Genomic DNA, 20,142 nt, shown 5'->3' on the forward strand with positions numbered 1-20,142 from the left:
ACACACACACACACACACACACACACACACACACACACACACACACACAAATTAATAAGTATTTTTTAAAGGAAGAAAAGAATGCAACTAAAACTTTAAAGGTAAATTGAAGAGTAATAGTTCTAGATAGGAGGCAAGTTAGCATAATGACTGAGTAGAGCTGTGGTCAGAGACATGGATTTAAAATCGCAGAGTGAGGAGAAAGCTGAGAGAGATTCACAACAGGAAAGTGTACAGGAAAACCTGACAAAACAGCACGTCGTCAGCTGTGGCATGATGTTGCTGGGGTGTGAGGAGAGAGATCCTCCATTACCACATGGGTGGAGACTTGATGGGCTCGGTGAGAGAATAGAATCATAGCACAGAGCTCTGCTAGTCAGTGAGCAGTGCTTACATGCTAGCCATTCTCACGGTCATATTCATTTTCAGCATTTAGAGGCAATCCTTAGCAAAAACAGAAAGAATTAATTGTAAATACAGAATAGGATGGAGATGTTCTTACCCTTGATAATATATAGTACAGTCAGTAATTGGGAGGAGAGGGAAAAGGAAACATATGTGGTGGTCCTCCTGACCTCATAAACTGGGACACAAACAATCCTGCCTACTGAGTGAATAACTTAGAGGTTTAGACAGTGGATTATGTCAGTCACAAGGGCTAACAAAGAAAGTAAAAGTAGTGAGGTGACCCGGCTGAGGAGAGGAGGTCTAGAGACAACAGCAGGTCAACAGACACTGTGTTAACAGTGCATGTGGGGAAAGCTACTAGAATAGTTAAAGCACACAGGTCAATGCGTTTGGTCCCTCTGGAGTGATGAACAGAGAAACTACAGGGAGTGTTTTCACATTATCATGTAGTTCTGCTTGATTGAAATTTTTGTTTAAAAAGTTTCATATGCCTTCTATATTGATTATATTCTTTCCTTTTTCCCAACTTCTCCCACCTTCGTCCAGATTCTCCCCACCTTCTTACCCACCCAATTTCTTGTTCTTTCTCTCTAAAAATATAACATCCCCAAAATTCAAAACAAACAACTCCCAGCAAGATACAAAAAAAAGCCAAAACAAAATGCACAAGTGGGTATTTTGTTTGCTTGATTTTTAAGCGCTGTGTGTATATATTGTTCAAGGTCATGAGTTTGAGGCTATCTGAACAGCAGCATGGTGAGACTGTCATCAAAAGAAAGACATTTGAAAAACAGATATTGTAATCTTTGGTACTAATCATGTAGAATATGCAACCTGATACCATTCATAGTACAAGTAAAACATAATATAATAGAAAATATGTATTGTGGAAAAAGCTCCAAAATTTACTTTGGCTATAATAAAATATAAGTAGATATTGAGTAATAATGTTAGCTATCATACAGTATTAACACTGTCTAAAATAGTTACTAAATATAAAATAGTAATTTTTCATGTGGTTCAAGATGTATTTTAAACTTTATATAGAGAAAAATTTCAAGAATGGCTTAACTAATACTGAGGAAGAACAGGACAAAGAGATCCTCTTTACTAGACGGTAAATGTATTCTAAAGCTACTTACAAGGCAGTATTGGTACAAGTATAGAATGTGATTATTCAGACTGATTTGGTGGTACATAAAGAGGTTGCTATCTGTGTGATACTAGGTTTGGGTTACAGATGGCATTTCAGATCAGTGGGGAGAAGACTTACACACAGCACACTACCTTTGACTTGAAAAAAATGGCCACGCCCCCTATCTTACTTGAGGCATAAATTAGATTCCACGTTAATTAAAAATGAAAAAAAATGTTTTTTTAAAAAAGCAACAGTGTAAAACCCATAAAACAAAACATAACAGCAATAAGGAAAAAACACCTTGATTATATCTGAACTAAATGTTGTGCTACATAAAATAAACCATAAAGATTCAGTTTTTTTCATATTTGGAGAAAACATTTATAGACTGTGTAATAAGCATTATAATTTATGAGAACTTTATTATCAGGTCAGGGAATTAGCTCAGGCAGTAGAGTGCTTACTGTTTAAGTCTGAGGCTCTGAGTTTGATTTCTAAAACTTATGTTAGAAAAAAGGAAAAAAGGCCAGTTGTGATGGGTTATGTTTATATTCTCAGCATTTTTAGAGTTGGAGACAGACAGATTTCTGGGACATGCTAGCCAGATATCTTTCAGAGTTCTTCCTGTGAGAGACCTTGTCTCAAAGAAAAAAGGAAAAAAGAAAATATTTTAAAATGGAAAAGAAAAAGAGGTTGGGCATGAGGTGCCTCACCTTCATGCCCCCTATATTCCTCAATAAACAAAGCATTTTATACAGCAGTAGAAAAAAACATACTACTTTAATGAAATGAAAAATTATGCCTAAAAATTCATCAAAAGAGAATGCATGGATGGTTATGTAAATATCGACCTCATTTATTGAGCATTTACTAGTCATTGAATATTGTTTGTGCTTTTACATATATTTAAGAAGGTTATTCCCTTACTCTGTGAAGCAGTTCCTATTATTTTCCCTCCTTTACAGATAAAATAAGTCACAACAAAATGACTTTTCTGAGATTTCTAACCCTAATTCTAACTAGACAAACTGTCTCCAAAGTCTCATGTACTCTTAGCTACTTTGTAGTAACAGTTCAAAGTCCATATACCCCACTGTTCTGAATGGTCTGCTTCTGACAGTGTATTCTGAGATAAGTGGCGATACGTAGAGAATTATTCTGAGATAAGTGACGATACGTAGAGAATTATTCTAGTGGGACTTGGAAATGTCTTTATCCATAGGAGGTGGGTTAGAAAAGAATGGCGGTGTTTGTCACGCGCCCGTCGATGGCAGGTAAGGAGGAAAGTGTGGTGAGCACGCCTGCACCTACATAGGATGTTTGTAAGCTGAGTGAAGCAAGTAAGCGTGGGACTTTGAACCTTATAGAACTAATCGTAAAGGTGTGTGTGCAGTAATTCTGCGACTGCAGAGGAAAGCATGAAACACACAAGCTTAGTTAGTAGTATCCGGAGGATACTAGCTAGCATTGCAGTAAGAATTTATTAGGTTAATGTTTAATTATATGAAATTGGAAAATATAGGAATCGGGAGTAAAATTAAAAATGATTTTTCTGTTATTTGAGAAGCTGTGCGTGACAAAATAAATTATATTTTAAAATAATCTTTACTTTTAGGCATTAAAACTTTGTTCTTGCCTTGAGATGTCTTGAAAAAGTTGTATTTGAGAGCAGTGACTATATGTATTAGCCTGGTATTTAGTGTTTAGTATATCCAAACCAAACAAACAAACAAACAAAAATAACCACTGATCACTCGTATCTGAATGCAATAGATGTTTTTATTTTTTTAGCTATTAAATCCAATAAATGTACATCCTTCCAGCCTGCTTCTGTGTAGTGACTTGTGTTTACCTAGAGTGTCAGTGCTGTTGTATGAGCTGAATGAACGCACTGTCGGCACATAGGCAGGAAGGATGAGTGACGCGTCCTTTCCGTGACATGGCCCAGGCGCTTGTCCAGACCATTGGCTGAGGATGTCTCTTCTCGTCTTCTCTTTCTGCCGGGAGAAGCTGTTCACTAGTGTGTTCTTCATGGAAGCTGCTAATTCATCTCTAGTGTTGACCCCTGAGCATCTCATGCTCTTTAGAGTTTTACTTCCAAATTAGACTTCACAACGTCACTAAGTTTTTATCTAATAATTCTTGTCTGTATAGTTACGAAGAATTGATGAACAGTAAAATAATTTCTGAGATAATGAAATGGCAGAAGTTTTAAAATAGGAAAAATAAGATTGCTGATGTCCTATATGTTTTTTTAGATTTTTTTAAAGAGTCCAGTTAGTTCTCATTGTAATTGTATATTGTGTTTTATCCTAAATAAGTGGTTTCCTATTTAGTGTCAGATACCTTTGGTAGAAAAAAGGAGTAAAAGTTATGAGATATTTCTTTTGACAAATGGAAAAAATAAACAAAAACCTAAAGGTTAAAGGTGTGTGTTGTAAATGCTGATGGTATGCCAAGGCATAACCAGCAGGTGGCACTCCATGATTAAAAGAGATTTGAAATGTCCCACTCACTGCTGTGGAAGGAGGAAAGACACTTGGTATTTCCAAAGTGCTCAGTTTTCCTGGGCATGGTGGTGCCAGTCTGCGATACAGCAGTGAGGACTAGCAGGAAGCTTGTTGCCAGTCCACGGTCAGCCTGGCACACACACACAGCATAGCTAACATAATCAAAACAAAATTTGAAGAAAAAAATAATGCCATACAGTGAGAAAGAAGATTTAAGGTTCTCTTAAGATGCTATTGGGGACAGTAGAACCAGGCAGAGCTATGCGCCTAACACAGGAGAACAGTCATCTAGAATTTCTTTTCTCTTTTGAAACTCATTATGTAAGTAATAAGTACTTAAAATGTAAATTTTATTTAGAAAATTAAATGCATTTTCCTCTGACATGGTCAGTATTGTTTGCTTTTTATATATTTGCTTCTTGAAAGCATATGGAAGCACACATATGGAAGTCCCTCACTTAGTTCACATGCACACACTGGATTGGAGAGAAGCCTTTCTTTGTGTTACCTAATCATTTACAAGGCACACTATTTCTTCATTAAAACTGACATAAAATTTTAAAAACAGCTACCAGAAGTTCCAGATGTGCTTGGGAAATGATTCATTCTCATAGGCATGAAAGACGTTATGATTCTGCACCATTGGTTGTGTTAAGGAAAGAAACTTGGCCCATAAATAACTTTTGCCCTTGTTTCTGCTTTTATTTTCATGACATTATTTTCCTGTAGTGGTGAGCTTTACTGGCCCAGCAGCTCTTTGGATCCACAAACGAAAGACTCACACACATTTGCCTATTTTTGAAATGCCTGTCTACTCCAAGGCTGGGCAGTTCTAATCCTCCATTGGCTAGCATACTTTTCCCTCCTGTACTCCAGGCTCAACACCTTCTAAATCTACTTTAACTTTGCTGCCCTGTTACCTTCTGTGAAGCCCGCTGGTATTTGCTGCCCAAGATGCTTCTGGGCAACTCTTCCGGGGGCCGCTTTCCCTTTCCATCTGCATTTCAGATGATCTTCCCTCTGCAGCTCTAAATCAGATCCATCCCTCTCCCCCGAGTCCTGGCGATTCTGCATCTCCTCCTTCCTGCGTTCTAGCCCACGTATCTAAGGGTTCTGCCCTTTCTCCCTTTGCCCAGTCATTGACCCCTAGCATCTTTATTGATTGCTCAAAAACCAATTGGGGACAGGGACCTTCAGCGTTTGGACACACAGATTCCCAACTGAATGAAAGCACTGAAACTGATCTTCAACATTTTCCCCTCTGACTATTTAGATACTCTAAAAACGAATGATTGTCTGTTATAAAATATTAGACCATGACTATTTACAAGTGAAATGTTTTTATAATAAAAATTTGAACAATAACATGTAAAACTCTTTGCCCTCCAAGTACTAATTCACCCTAAGAATGAACAACATTGTTGATAATCTTAAAGTGCACTTTACTTTCTTTTACAGTGTTCCAGTAGTTGTGAATTAAGAAAGAATAGTAGTGCTTTTAGGGGACAATGTGGACTAGAATACCATTTCTGTCTTTTCATAAGCCTAACATGTTGGTCATATGTTCTTCTGTTGTTGATGATCTTTTTTGAGACAGAGTCTTATTTTGTAGCCCTATCCTAAAATTTACTACATAGACCAAACTAGTCTTGACAATGATAGATTCTTTTAAAATGATGTTTTCATTAAAAGATGTAATCAGTAAGGAATTTTTCCTTAAGATGACTATGTGGAATGGTTGTTAGTTTCTTCTTGGTATGTACCAGGGGAAATGGATAAGAGAAAGGCCTTTCCTTTCCTTTCTGAGCCCCTGAATTTTGGCATAGCACAAGAAAGTTTTTTGTTTGTTTGTTTGTTTGTTTGTTTTTTAAGTGTTGCACACTATCATAACCTGGCTGATTTATCACACAGAAAAAATTATTTTAAGTTCTAAAGATTATTTTTAAAATTAAAATATCATCAAGACTCTGCTCCTTCCAAAGTCTCTAGGGAAGGGATCCTTTCTTGCTCCACATAGCTTCCTGTGACTGCCTGTAACCCTAGGTGTTCTTTGCTTTATAGAGGGATCATTCCAGACAGTTCTCACATGACATTTCCCCATGTGTTAATATGTACATGCGTGTGTGTGTGTGTGTGTGTGTGTGTATTTTGCTTTCTTGTTAAGGATAGCAGTCATTGGGGATGAGTGGGTAGACAGACTGACAGGAGGGCCAGGCAAGATGGTGCAGACTCAGGACAGCAGGAGGAAAGTCTGTTACTACTACAACGGGGATGTTGGAAACTACTATTATCAACAAGGACACCCAATGAAGCCTCACTGAATCTGCATGACTCACAATTTGCTTCTCAACTATGGTCTCTACCAAAAAGTGGAAATCTATCGTCCTCACAAAGCCAGTGTTGAGGAGATGCCCAAGTACCACAGTGATGACTACATTAAATTCTTGAATTCTATTCGCCCAGATAATATGTCTGAATATAGCAAGCAGATGCAGAGATTCAACATTGGTGAGGACTGTCCAGTATTTGATGGCTTGTTTGGGTTCTGTCAGTTGTCCACTGGTGGCTCTGTCACAAATGCTGTGAACCTCAGTAAGCAGCAGATGTCCATCGCTGTGAACTGGGCTGGGGGCCTGCACCATGCAAAGACATCTGAAGCATCTGGCTTCTGTTATGTCAATGATATCGTCTTGGCCATCCCAGAACTGCTAAAGTATCACCAGAGGGTGCTGTATATTAACATTGATATTCACCATGGTGATGGTGTGGAAGAGGCCTTCTATACTACAGACCAGGTCATGACCATATCCTTTCATAAGTGCAGAGAGTACTTCTAAGGAACTGGGGACCTACTAGATATTGGGGCTGTCAAAGGCAAATATTACGCTGTTAACTACCCACTGCAAGAGTGAAGCCATCTTCAAGCCAGTCATGTCCAAAGTAATGAAGATGTTCCAGCTTAGTGCAGTGGTCTTACAGTATGGCTCAGATTCCCTATCTGGGGATCAGTTAGGTTGCTTCAATCGGACCATCAGAGAGTATACCAAGTGTGTGGAGTTCGTGAAAAGTTTCAACTTGCTTATGCTAATGTTAATGTCGCTCGGTGCTGGACTTATGAAACAGCTGTGGCCCTGGACACAGAGATTCCTAATTCCTAATGATACAATGACTACTTTGAATACTTTGGACCAGATTTCAAGCTTCACATCGCCCTTCCAATATGACTAACCAGAGTTCTAATGAATACCTGGAAAAGATCAAGAACTTGAGAATGCTGCCCCATGCCCTGGGGTCCAGATGCAGGTCATACCTGAGGATGCCATCCCAGAAGAGAGTGGTGATGAGGATGAGGAAGACCCTGACAAATTCATTTTCATCTGCTCCTCTAGAAATGCATTACCTGTGAGGAAGAATTCTCTGATTCAGATGAGGAGGTAGAAGGAAGAATTCTCTGATTCAGATGAGGAGGGAGAAGGAAGAATTCTCTGGTTCAGATGAGGAGGGAGAGGGAAGAATTCTCTGATTCAGATGAGGAGAGAGAAGGAAGAATTCTCTGATTCAGATGAGGAGGGAGAAGGTGGTCGCAAGAGCTCTTCTAACTTCAAGAGTCAAAACAGAGGACGAGAAAGAGAAAGATCCTTAAGAGAAAAAAGAAGTCACAGAAGAGGAGAAAACTAAGGAGGACAAGCCAGGAGCCAAAGGGGTCAAAGAAGAAGTCAAGTTGGCCTGAGCAAGGTCTGCAGTTCCATTTTCTCCCCAAGGTCCTCACTTTCCCTCAATTTCTCAGATTTTATATTTTCTATTCCTCTGTGTATTTATATAAAATATATTAAATATAACGTCCCCAGGGACTAAATAGGAACCAGGGCCCAGGGCAGCGGTGCTGGGAGACTTCTTCCCAGAGCTACCTTGTCCATCCTACTCCCCATCCCCATCTTAGTTTTGAACCACACAGGGTCTGGGTAGAAAGAAAACAACCAGAAGACAAAGACCTGAACTGCCAAGTGCCTGCTTAGGCGCTCTATTCAGATGTCCCTGTTAAGCTTTTTAGAAGGGGGTGACTGGGTCTGCTGGGACGCCTTTTCAGGTTTAGAGTGGTTCTGTTTATATCTTCCCACCCATCCTAGGCAAACAAAAAAAACTTATATTACCCTGTTTTCCCCCAGGGCAATATAAGGTTGTTAGCCTAGCTTCCTTTTCATGAGATATTTTCGTTTTGTGAGACTCTTTGTAATGAAAAAGCACATTTCTATACCCTCAAAAAAAAAAAAAAAAGATAGCAGTCATTTGAATTAGGATTATTTCAAGCCAGTATGTTAGCTTGATTGTAGCTGTGTGTTAGTTAACTTTCCATGACAGTAACAAAATTCCTGAGATATACCAACTAAGAAAGAGTAGGTTTAATTTTGGCTCATGGTTTTGGAGATTTCATTCCATGATCAGTCAGTTCCATTGTCCCTGTGATGAGGAAGTAGTGTATCCTGGCAGGGAGTTTGTGGTAATTCAAGCTCCTTGCTTAGTGGCATGTGAGCTTAAAGTGACTGCACTCCAGAGTTCCTTTGAGAGTACTAGCCCTGATCTAAAACTTCCCGGTAGGCCCTGACTTTCATTCTTTTTGTTTGGGGACAGTCTCTCATGTAGTCCAAACAGTCTTTGAACGTGTAGTGTAGACACCAATAGCCTCGTGTTTCTGATCCCCCTTGTCTGTGCCTCTTAAGTGTGTGACTGCAGATCTGTGTCATCATGTCCTAGGTCCTTAAAAGTCTTTACCACCTTCTAGCAGTGCCAAGATAAGGATCAAACCTTTAACACATGGGCCTTTGGGGGACACTGAATACCTAAGCTACAGTCTTCACAGACCTCAACACAAGGTCTTGAGGTATACAGTGTGACTCCCAGCAGAGGGCGATAGCACGCACTTGTCATCAGTTTAAGCCATTGCCAAGAAGTAATCTGCAATGCCTTTTAACTACGTGAACACATAACTAGTATTTACAGTTTGCCTGCTTTGTGCCAGACACTGTACCTGATGCTGGAAAATAAATAGTGCCACCTGCACTGGACTCAAAGTCCTGTGGGAACATATAGAAAGATAGCAAAACAAAGAACTAGAACAAAAAGCGACTGCACAGTATGCTAAGAACTGATCAATATAGCACGAACGCCAATTGCTTTCAGAAGAACTCTTGCAGAGCTTCAAACCCTCTGATAGATGGAAATTTATAGCAACTGTAATTAAATATGGTAAGGTGTTGTCAGGAAGAGGCTTTGTTCATACCTGTGAGAGGAATGTGAGACAGACATGCCCGAATACAGAAAGTTTTTGCTCAGCACACTTTTGAAACAGTGACAACCAGTGTGCCTACTCACATGCAGTAGCACCCATGGACCCCTGTGTTCAGAAGTATTACAGGTGGCTGTGAAACAGCAAAGTGTGGCAGTAGTACCCAGCTGAGGGCTGGCTCAGCTCTCTAAGGAGAGGAGAAGTCCTGAATCATAGCAGCTGACCATTTCCATGGGTAAATAGTTTCATAAGAAATTGGAAGCCACCAAGGTGGACCCACTAGGAAGGAGGCAGTGTAGTACCATGACTTCTCTAGAGAAGATAGGAACAGGTGAGTGCATCCGCTGAGAAAGGGGCAGGAGAATCGGGAGTGGCAGTGTAGCCTCGTGTTTCTGAACCCCCTTGTCTGTGCCTCTTAAGTGTGTGACTGCAGATCTGTGTCATCATGTCCTAGGCCCTTAAAGTCTTTACCACCAATGCAGTTCCAGTGCAGCTACCGCATTGGAAAGAGAAAGCACTTTTATATTGGTTGGGGTTATTACTCCTGGAAGGTAATTTTTTTTCAGTAAATGAGAGAAATTTGCATTTGAAATGAAGCATCCCTAAGTATTTTTTTATTTTAGTATTGCCTTGTGAAGACTTAGTGTTTTTAGCCAAATAGGGAGAGAAAAAATGTGACCTGTATCTGTTTTGTTTGATCCACACAGCTGCCTCTCTCCTTCTTCTTCTTTTTTTTTTGATTGTTTAATACAGAATATTAAACATTCATCTAGCCCCTCTAACTTACATTTCCTTTTTTTTTTTCTTTTCTTTTAAGACTTAAAAAAGTTTGGTATGCAGTTTGATGTATGTCTATGTATGTGTGTGTACACATATGAGTGCAGGTACCCACAGAGCCCAGAAGATGGTATCAGATCCTTTGCAGCTGTAGGTCTAGGTGAAGTTGGGAACCACTAATGTGGGTGTGGGATAAATTTTGGTCCTCTGGAGGAGCTGCAAGTGGCGCGGGGCAAATATACTGAGTGAGTTCAGAGGACAGCCCATAGAGGTCTGTTCCTTCCTCCCACCATGTGGGTTGTCAGCCTTAGCAACAAGTATCATTGTGCTGCTAAACCATATCACTGATGCTTTTTTTTTTTAAAGTCTAGATCCACACATCAGAGAAAACGTGATTTTTGTCTTTTTGTGTCAGACATTTAATAGATTCTTAAGTTTCCTCCATTTTTCTACAAATGGCATGATTTGTTTATGGCTGAATAACACTCTGATTGTATATGTAGCGCATTTTATATGTAAGTCAATCAGTTGTTGGCAGACATTGAGGCTGATTCCATAACTTGGCTATTGTGAATAGCTCCCTGATTAACATGGATGCATTGGCATTTGAATTAAATATTCTGATTCTTTCAGATGAATAACTTGGAGAGATTTTTCCTCCTCCAATACTCCTTCCCTCCCTCCCTCCTTTCCCTCCTTCTTCTTTCCTTTTAGTGTGAGGAATCTTCACGCTGATTTCTGTGGCCAATCTACTGACTTGTATTCCCACCAGCCATGCTCCCGTACTCCATCCTCTGCATCCAGGCCAGCACTTACTGTTTTATGTCTTAATAATGCTAGCTTCTGACTAAAGTAACAAGGGCTCTCAATGTAGTGTTTGTTTTTAAGATCTCTCTCTCTCTCTCTCCCTCTCCCTCTCCCTCTCCCTCTCCCCCTCTCCCCCCCCCCTCTCTCTCTCTCTCTGTGTGTGTGTATGTGTATGTGTATGTGTATGTGAATGTGTCTGCTGTATGTATGTAGGTACCTGCCTGAGAATACCAGAAGGGGGTGATTGAAAATAAAAATTAAAGAATAAACAAAACAAAAAAGTTGTAGTTTTGTGCGTTTGCTTCTGGGTCCTCCATTCTGTCCCATTGATCTACGTGCCGGCTTTTGAACCACTTCTCCCTGGCTTTGTCACTATGGCTCTACAGTGTGATGTGAAATCCGACATTGAGGTATCTTCAGCATTGTCCCTTTTCCTTAGGACTGCATTCCAACTCTTGTGCTTTCTCCTGTGTTCTGTATTTGCAATGATTGTCATTTTGATAAGGATTCCAGTGAGTCTGGTGATAGTGTTTGGTAATACAGCTATTCTCAACAGTATCACTTCTTTCAATCCACAAGCCTCGGAGGTCTTTTTTTTTTTCTCTCAGCTTTTTTTATTTGTTTGTTTGTTTGTTTTTGTTTTATAGTTGTCATTTAGAGATCTTTCACCTCTTTCTCTAAAGATTATTCTTAAAAGTATTTTGTTTTGCTTTTATGAATGGGATTGTATTCTTGATTTAATTCTTAACTTGATTTTTACTGGTTGGTAGAAAAGTAACTGATTTTGTATATTGATTTTTTACCCTGCTACTTAACTAAAAGTGTTTATCAGATTTATGAATTTTCTAGTGAGGCCCTTAGTACCATGTAAGGACGGATCAGATCATAAGATGGGGATGAGCCAGGGAGCCTGGTGCTCTGCTTTTAGACAGTACGGCCGGAAACTGCCCTGCAGAGACCTAGGGACCTGTACATGGGCCCAGAGCTCCTAGACTAGCAACAAACTATGTTGGTGGGAAGGAGGCAGCTCCTGTGCCTAAGCAGTTGCCAGCCATGGTGACAGGATGTTCACAGGCTGTCTTGTTGGGATTGTCCAGGTCTCTGTAGCAGCACAGACTTAAACCAAGGCCCCTTCTTAAGATGGCATCTTGACGTAGCACTCTAGATATAGAATGCTGATCTTCTCCTATGCTAGCCTGTCAAGCAGAAAAGTCACTATCAGATCAAATCCCTCCATGATACAGGGCCGCCCAGAACCAAGAATTTCTTTACCCACTAAACCTGCCAGTGTGTTGACACTGGTGAATCATACTCTGCTCTGCTACACGATCGTCCTCTCGCATAGAATCACATGGAAGAAACTTAAAATCCACCATCCCACTCCAGAAGTTTCCTGTTAAATACTCTAAAGAGTATATAGTGTAGCAAAGGGATAGGAGATCCAGATGCTGGCATTGAATATATGTGTTTATAGAAATAATAGGTTTGTAGGATTTAGTGAATATTTTATCAGAATACTTAGCAACTGAAAACCTACCTCAGGAATACCACAGTAAAGAGGAATTCCTACTCTCACTGACCTTAGGAAAGTCTTGTCAGATCTAGTTTTGTTCTCTGCTCTAAGGTGCCACATGTGAGGTCCCAGCCATATCCTGAGCCAGCCTGTCTCCCTAAGGACTGGATGCAGTGGTTCTTGACTGAATACTTACTTGTTCCTCTTGTTGCTCTCTGATGGCCCCATCTGTTCCAAATGCCCTCCGTGGTGCAGTAGCTCTGATTGTATTTCTAGCTCTGTGGTCTGATCACAGGAGTTTCTGTGAGCTCCAGCTCTTTCCGTGTTTACACATTTTAGAAAGATTTGCCTATTCTTATTTTGTGTATGCGTACTTACCTACATGTATGTGCATGTACTTCATGCATGGCTGATGCCCATAGAGACCAGAAAAAGGACACTGGTCCCTTGGAACTGGAATTGCAGCTGTTGTAAGCCACCATGTGAGTGTGAGACATTGAATCTGGGTCCTCTGCAAGAGCAGCCAGTGCTCTTAACCACTAAACCATGTCTCCAGCCCCTCTTGGTTTATATGTTTTATCCACAAGCAAAGCTTGTCATCCTCAATTGTTGTTTGCCTGGACTCTTCACTACCACACATTAACAAATATTAGATAGAATGAAGGAGGCAGACTCAGGTTTTACTACTCCTCGAACCTCTGCAAATTCTGAAGTTCTGACAGATTGTCTTTTCTATTGTGATGCCAAAAGTAGCATAGTGAGTTTGTTGTGCATGTGTGTGAGTTGAACTCAGAACCTCATGCGTGTTCCTCTGGAGTGTACCTCTGCACTATACTCTCAGTGCACCTTACACTAGTTTCATCAAAACCATTATAAAATGTAGTTTGTACTGGCTGTGGTTGGTGTACTTTTGTATTCCCAGCTACTCAGAAGGCTGATGCAGAAAGATTGCTTGAGCCCACAGATTCAAAGTCAGTCTGTGCAATTTGTTCGGATGATCTACCTCCTAAAAGGAATTATCCATCTGTCTAGCTGTATAATCCAGTCTGTATGCACAATTATATAAAGTGTTTACTGGTTTTACAGCTGTCATGAAACTTTTATAACTTATTCAGAATTGTTATGATTTTCCAAATTATTCATTCTCATTTATGTACAACGAGATGAAAACGCTGGTTACAAGGTAAATTGATGTCTTATTAGGGACTGGGGCTGGAGCTCATTGTATATGCTTGTCTGGCATATATGAGGCCATGTCCATCTCCTAGTTCTGCAGAAAGAGCCACAAGGATCTTACCAGTGAGTACCAACAAGCACAGCTTGTCTGTTTTGTATAACACACTCTCTCTCTCTCTCTCTCTCTCTCTCTCTCTCTCTCTCTCTCTCTCTTTCTCTCTCTCTTTCTCTCTCTCTCTCCACCCCCCTCCAAATATATATATATGTAAACATATTTTACAGAATGTTTTAGATTTGTGGGATTTAGAATAGAAATCATTCCTCATAGTAAAGAATAGGATTCATTTTTATAGAACAAGAAAAAAAACCCATATTTTCTGTTGAAAAGAGATTTTAAAGAAAAGCAGCACTGTGGATAGTTTTCTGGGATGTGTTTTGTGGAAGGAAAGCTTATTAACACAGAATATAGGTAAGATATAAAATGAAATTTTTTCCGTGGCACAAAAGACTGAATAGAAACCCATTGTTTCAGACTTGTCCTGGAGCAGACACTTGGCAGATTAAACCTGTGTATGGGAGAGTGAAATGGCAGTCCGCAGATTAGTCCGTGTGTGCATGTTCAGAACTTGTACTTTGTCCTCAGAATCGTGACGTTTAGGATTCGGCTAGACTTCCATCTTACAGATGTATTCACTCCGTGGACGATGAAACCATCTTCCGAGCCTTTTACTGTGGTGCTCTATGGTGGAGAGCTGAACTTGAATCCAGGCTTCGAATCGCAATTCTCCCTTCATCATCTCTTCTGCCTCAAATGATATGGTGCTCAGTACTTTTCATTTTAAGGGGTTGCTATTAGATGTTTTAATAAATTTAATGAAGTTCAAGTAGTCTTAGGTTTTGTATGTGTTTGTAATATAGTTAATAAAATAATGTCAGTTCTGTGGCATGCCTGGTGTTTTTAGAATATCAGTCTATGAGATGAGTGGATTAGTTACACACTCTGTAATCCCAGCAGTTACAAAGCTAAAGCAGAATGAGGTGTTTCCTGTTAGCCTTGACTGTATAGTGAGATCTGCTGTAAAAAAGAGAACAAAAGTAGAAAGGAGGAGAAGGGAAAGAAGAGAAGTAACAGGAAGATAGAATGAAGGACATGGAGAAGGGGAAAGAGAGGGAGAGAAGGAAGAAGGGCTAAAGGATGAAGAATGGGAGAGGAGGAGGAGGAGGAGGAGAGGAGGATTGGGAGGAGCAGCAGCAAATGACAGAAAGGATGGCACATTTTTCTTTTCTCCTGGTGCTCATACTAGAAAGTGAGCCCAGTGTTCCGTGCAGACTGGGAAAGAACTCTTCTATTTGAGTTACATCCTAACCCGTCGTTCACATTTTTGGTGACTACAAAGAAGACTCCAATAGAAAAAGAAATTAACCTCCCTCCTCCAGCTGAATGAGATGTCCAAAGCAAAGGCCAAAGGGAAGAAGGTGTCCCTGCACTCTGGCTGTCATGAAGAAACAGTTAGGGCCCCACAGAAAAACTCTGTCTCAAAAAGCAATAAATAAATACATGAATGAATGAATGAATGAATGAAGACCATGATGGCATTGGCACTAGTGGCTGTTGCTATCTCCTTTTTCTCTTTCTGCCCAGAAATGCACCTGGCCTTTAGCTATGCTATAGATGTCCCTAAGCATTGTGCTGAGTTAGCCTCCACATGGAGTGGGTCATGGAGTGTATTACCGTCTCTTTCCTTGCACAAGCACTCCTTCCTCTACCTCACATGCTTGAACATTGTAAAAATTGTAAAAATGAGTTTAATATGTAAAAAGAAAAGGATACAGCTCATAGCTATATTCCTTTTAAAAAATTAACACCTTGAAACATCTTCCTTCAGAATTGAGACAAGTGACCCCATTCTGAAGGCAACAAAACCAAATCAAATACAATTATTCAAGTTAAAAAAGAAGAAACAGAATACCACAGTACTGCCAGTTACCCTTCTAGAAATCAACTTTGTCTTATAACTCTGATTGGTACTGTCCTGTATGGAACTTCACATGTAAGAACTCAAACAGACAAGCTCATTTGTACTGGCTTCCTTTCCCCACATGGTGGTGTTTTTCACTGCTATACAGAATGTTCGAACCTGTAATTTATTTATGTATTTCACTATTGACAAACATGTGTATTATGTCTAGGTTTTTGTCAGTTACATATTGTATGCTTTTTTTTATTGTTTGGGTTTTTCCCCCTGTGGTTTTGTTTTGTTTTAGGACATTGTTTGCTATGTAAGCTCAGTGTGGCTTGGAACTTGCCATGTATCACAGTCTAACCTTAAACCCAGGACTCTCTGCCTGCCAGATTCTAGGATTTCCAGTATATTCTGCTAGGTTTATCTTTTATTCATGATGTAACTATACATAAATACACATGGGATAATTTTCTGGATCATTGTATGTGTGGTGTTTATTTTATACTCTCAATTTTCCAAAATGATTGTTCCAATATATATTCTTTAGGGAAAGCAAAAGTGTGCATATATTTTTTAAGGTTCTATTATTCTTGGGTCTGAATATTAAATTGGGACTGAATTTGACAAATTATAGTAAATTATGAAACTCAACCAGGATAGTTAATTTGGTGAAGTATCTAGAGGGATAGAGACTCACCTAATGAGATGTTTTTGCATGTATTTTCCTGTCCTGAACCTGCCATTCTTAGTCAGAATCATGCTTTTTCTGTGTGATGGTACATCCTAGAACTTGGAGGCAGGGAAGGGAATGTTACTCTCTTTCTAGAATAGGGAGATAGTAGCAGTAGCAGTAGACACACTTCCTGATAAATAAAAAGCAAAAGCAGGTGACATTGCTTCTTTATGTCTCTGGAATACATTGGAAGGTACTACTCACTTTGAGGGAAGATCTTCCCTTCAGTTACTACTCTCTGGAAACACCCAGAAGGGTATGTTTTAGGACAGTGATTCCCAACTTTACTAATGCTACAAGCCTTTACTACAATTCCTCACATTGTGATGTTCCCCAACTGTAAAGTTATTTCTGGGCTACTTAATAATTATCATTTTGCTATTGTTATGAATCATAATATAAATATCCAACATGTAGGATAACTGATATGAGACCTCCTAAGGGGTGCTTACCCACAGGTTGAGAACTGCTGTCTTAGGTGATTCCAGATCCTGTCATGCTGACAGTCCAGATAAGCCATGGCACAGATATTCCACAAACATTGTCTATTTCTAAACATAGGTTGTTATTCTGTAGCCTGTGTCTCCTTACCTGAGTGTCCCTAATGTACTGTCATAAGCATAAGTGCTTCTCCTTCAAAATGGTTTTCTCACTTTTCTTAATTCTTATCTTTTTACTTAATTTGTAAATCTTTAGTATTTTTAGAGTGACATTATGACTATATCATTCTTCTAATTTTTTTCCTAAGTACAGGCCTACAGCATTTTGATAGCTTTATAAACAAAACAAACAAACAAAAAATGCCTGAGGCTCACTCTGTAGCTCATTTTTGCCTGAAACCTGCTGTGAAGCCTAAGCTGGCCCTAAACCTGAGGTCCTTTTGCCTTTGTCCCCGAGAGCTATAGGCATGTGCTACTACAGCAGGCTCTGTGATAGCATTTTATCCATTAAGATTTATTGATTCATTCTGTGTGCTTAGCACTTTCCTAAGTATTATTGTAAAAATTAATGGAAGTATAAGATGTTATCTTGGCCCACATGAAGTTAAAATGTAATTGAATGGGAATAAACTGATTATTAACCCACAGTAAAGTGGTAATGGTGTGAGGAGAGATTTGGAATGGCTCATAAAGATTTGATTTGAAAAGCATAAAGATCTTTATGGACAAGAACTCAGATGTGAATGCAAGATAGATGACAAATGAAAAGTGGTGTGTGTGTGTGTGTGTGTGTGTGTGGTATGTATGTATGTATGTACGTACGTATGTACGTATGTGATCATTAGGAACTAAGAGTAATAGAAGTAGTCTGTGCCTCGTAGAACTGATGAAATAGATTAAAGAAGCTGTAATAATTACAAGAAAGTTGGAGGATGCAATCAGTATTCATGACTAGAATATGTCAGAGCAAGTAAGAGGAGGTCAGCTATTATAAGGCCTTTGTTGTTGTTGTTAAATTTGGCAGTTTAGAAATAACCCTGAACAAAAATGCTTGTGCCCTTGGCTCAGTAATTCAATTTCTGAAGCTTCCAGAAAAGCATTCCAAATGTTTGATGATAGAAAAAGGGACCAAACCAACATTTTGAAGTAACTTTTTCACTTTCTTTGTATTTCTGCCTCTTGACACCTTCTCTTTACAAATCTAAGTAAATTCTCTGGAGTCTGGGGATGGAAGGATGATGGGCTATCCCCGAGTCAGAAACGAGATAGTCCTTGATTGGGTTCTTCTCAGTTGAAAGAGCTGGAAGATCTTAAAATCAAAACAGGTTGTTTTTCTTTTTAAATTTATTTGGTGTGTGTGTGTGTGTGTTAATTAATTAATTAATTAATTAATTAGTTTATTTATTTAAACTCCAAATTTTATTGCCCTCCCGTCCACCCTCCAACTGTTCCACACCTCATACCTCCTCCTCGCCCCTCTGTCTCTATGAGGATGTCCCCATCCCACCAGACCTCTAAACTCCCTGGGGCCTCCCTCCAGTCTCTTGATGGTTAGGTGCATCTTCTCTGACTGAACCCAGACCCTGCAGTCCTGTGCTGCATATGTGTTGGGGGCCTCATATCAGCTGGTGTATGCTGTCTGGTTGGTGGTCCAGTGTTTGTGAGATCTCAGGGGTCCTGGTTAATTTAGACTACTGGTCCTCCTACAGGGTCACCCTCTTCCTCAGCTTCGTCCAGCTTTTCCCCAATTCAACCACAGGGGTCAGCAGCTTCTGTCCATTGGATGTGTGCAAATATCTGCATCTGACTCTTTCAGATGCTTGTCGGGTCTTCTGGAGTTCGGTCATGATTGATCTCTTTTTGTAAGCTCTCCTTAGCCTCAGTAATAGTGTCAGGCCTTGGGGCCTCCCCTTGAGCTGGATCCCTCTTTGGGCCTGTTGCTGGACCTTTTTTTCCTCAGGTTCCTCTCCATTTCCATTCCTGCAGTTCTTTCAGACAGAACAATTATGGGTCAGAATTTTGATTGTGGGCTGGCAACCCTCTCTCTTACTTGATGACCCATCTTCCTGTTGGAGGTGGGCTCTCTAACTCCACTCTCCCTACTGCTAGGCATTTCATCCAGGGTCTTTCCCTTTGAGTCTTGACAGCCTCTCACCTCCCAGGTCTCTGGTACATTCTAGAGGGTCCCCAACCTCCTACCTCCTGAGGTTGCCTGTTTCCATTCTTTGTGCTGACCCTCAGGGCTTCAGTTCTTTTCCCTCATCCAATACCAAATCAGATTCCCCTATTCCCCAACCCCCATCCACTCTCCCCCCACCCTGTTCCTCCCTCCCTCCCAACTTGTGATTGCTTTCTTCTCCCTCCCAAGTGGGACTGAGGTGCTCTCACTTGAGCTCTTCAGCTTATTGACCTATTTGAGTTCTGTGAACTATATCTTGGGTATGCTGTACTTTTTTATTGGCTAATACTCACTTATCAGTGAGTACATACCATGCATGTCCATTTGGGTCTGAGTTACCTCACTCAGGATGATATTTTCTAGTTCCATCCATTTGCCTGCAAAACTCAGGATGTTCTCATTCTTCATAGCTGAGTAGTATTCCATTGTGTAAATGAACCACATTTTCTGTATCTATTCTTCCGTTGTGAGACATCTTCTGGCTGTCACAAACAAGGCCACTGTGAACATAGTGGAAGACGTGCCCCTGTCAACACAGATTCTTAAGCAGGGTTTCTTGTAGAATGCAGGAACATTTCTAGGTCTTTCTTTGGTTCATAAATGAGATTTTTTTATTTTTTATTTTGGAAAATCATACAGGGTTCATGGTTATGTTTATTTTCTAGAGAAGAGTCTCAAATAAATGAATTTTAGACCATCTCACCTCAGGTTACATACAAGATTTACGTAATTCTCATCAGAGGTGGGGAACCACCAGTCAGAAAGAAGACAAGTGACATGTTTGAGGCACGCAGTTGTCACAGTTTTGTCATACATCACTCCTAGTAGCCTTCAGTAACTTTGTGTGCATTGTTAGATGTGATAGACTCAGTTTAGGAATGCAAGCTTAGTCAAGCAGTATCTATGCAAATTTGCAGTTAGACATACTTATTCATATTATAAAAGTGATTGTTCTGATAGTTCCTTTTTCTGTAATGTTAATGCCTTTGGGTTTATATAGTTTCGATTTTTCTATATATTTTAGAATTTTCTGAACACACTGTAGTACAGAAATGATGACTAGGTTCAAGTAGCTCATTAGCTCCCAGCATTAGTTAAACTCTCCAGACCCTGTTTAGGTGAAGCATAAAAAGTACGCCAGTGTGTCAGCCTGACACCCTGTCTTCGTGTCTGGCGTACAGGAAAGCTGAGTGATGGAAGTCAGTGGTCTGCT

General features: G+C 39.9%; 1 protein-coding gene and 1 pseudogene across 4 annotated transcripts in view; both read left to right on the plus strand.

Annotated features, from left to right (window-relative positions):
* Pign (phosphatidylinositol glycan anchor biosynthesis class N) overlaps positions 1 to 20,142 on the plus strand; it is a 118,854-nt gene that overhangs the window by 33,061 nt on the left and 65,651 nt on the right. The gene's annotated exons all lie outside the window — the stretch shown is intronic.
* Positions 6,276 to 7,786, plus strand: LOC114627709 (annotated as a pseudogene).

The sequence above is a fragment of the Grammomys surdaster genome, unplaced genomic scaffold (genome assembly GCF_004785775.1).
Source record: "Grammomys surdaster isolate TR1022 unplaced genomic scaffold, NIH_TR_1.0 257, whole genome shotgun sequence".
In the NCBI taxonomy this organism is placed as follows: domain Eukaryota; kingdom Metazoa; phylum Chordata; class Mammalia; order Rodentia; family Muridae; genus Grammomys; species Grammomys surdaster.